General features: G+C 54.9%; 1 protein-coding gene across 6 annotated transcripts in view; it reads right to left on the bottom strand.

The window, feature by feature from the left end:
- Window positions 1-989, bottom strand: part of NLGN1 (neuroligin 1) — an 858351-nt gene that overhangs the window by 221045 nt on the left and 636317 nt on the right. The gene's annotated exons all lie outside the window — the stretch shown is intronic.

Below are 989 nucleotides of genomic sequence, written 5' to 3'. Positions count from 1 at the left end.
GCCATCACTGGAGCAAGCAAGCCTCCCTGTTCGCTTCAGTGCATGGCTGCCGGCCGCCATCTTGGCTGACAGTTAATTTGCATAAGGATATGCTGATTAGCCAATGGGAAGGGTAGTGGTCGTACGCTAATTACCATGTTTCTCTTTTATTAGTGTAGATACTAGAGGCCTGGTGCATGAAATGTATGCACTTGTGGGGGAGGGTCCCTCAGCCTGGATTGTAAGAGGGCGCAGGTCCGGCTGAGAGACCCCACCGGTGCACGATCAGGGCCAGGAGGAATGTGGGAGGTTGGCCAGCTGGGGAAGGACTGTGGGAAGGCTCCAGGGTGTGTCCGGCCCATCATGCTCAGTTCCAATCAGCTGGACCCCAGCAGCAAGCTAACCTACCGGTCAGATAGTCTGCCCCCTGGTGGTCAGTGCACGTCATATTAGGCTTATACATATCCGACCATTAGGTTAGCTTGCTGCTGGGGTCCAGCCAATCGGGACTGAGCAAGATGGGCCAGACATGCCCTGGATCCCTCCCACATTCCCTACCCAGCTGGCCAACCTCCCACATCCCTCCCCGGCCCGGATCCTGCACCGGTGGGGTCCCTCAGCCTGGCCTGTGCCCTCTCGCAATCCAGGCTGAAGGACCTCTTTCCCCTGAGTGCACCAGGCCTCCAGTATCTACACTAATAAAAGAGAAACATGGTAATTAGCGTACGACAGCTACCCTTCCCATTGGCTAATCAGCTTATCCTTACGCAAATTAACTGTCAGCCAAGATGGCGGCCAGCAGCCATGCACTGTAGCAAACAGGGAGGCTTGCTTGCTCCAGTGATGGCAGACTCCAACGTTCCCCGTCTGACTTGCCGGCCTCTCAGCTGCAACTCTAAGCAACTATGTACTATGTTGCAAATAAGAAGCGAAACAAAACCCCAGAAACCGGCTTTCATTCAGCCGGGCTTCAGCCAGCCAGACCGCAACATTGTATCGATGTTTTCAGC

The sequence above is a fragment of the Myotis brandtii genome, unplaced genomic scaffold (genome assembly GCF_000412655.1).
Source record: "Myotis brandtii unplaced genomic scaffold, ASM41265v1 scaffold432, whole genome shotgun sequence".
Lineage (NCBI taxonomy): Eukaryota > Metazoa > Chordata > Mammalia > Chiroptera > Vespertilionidae > Myotis > Myotis brandtii.
The sequence above is the reverse complement of the archived record's forward strand: the minus strand, read 5'-3'. Positions and strand labels throughout refer to the sequence as shown.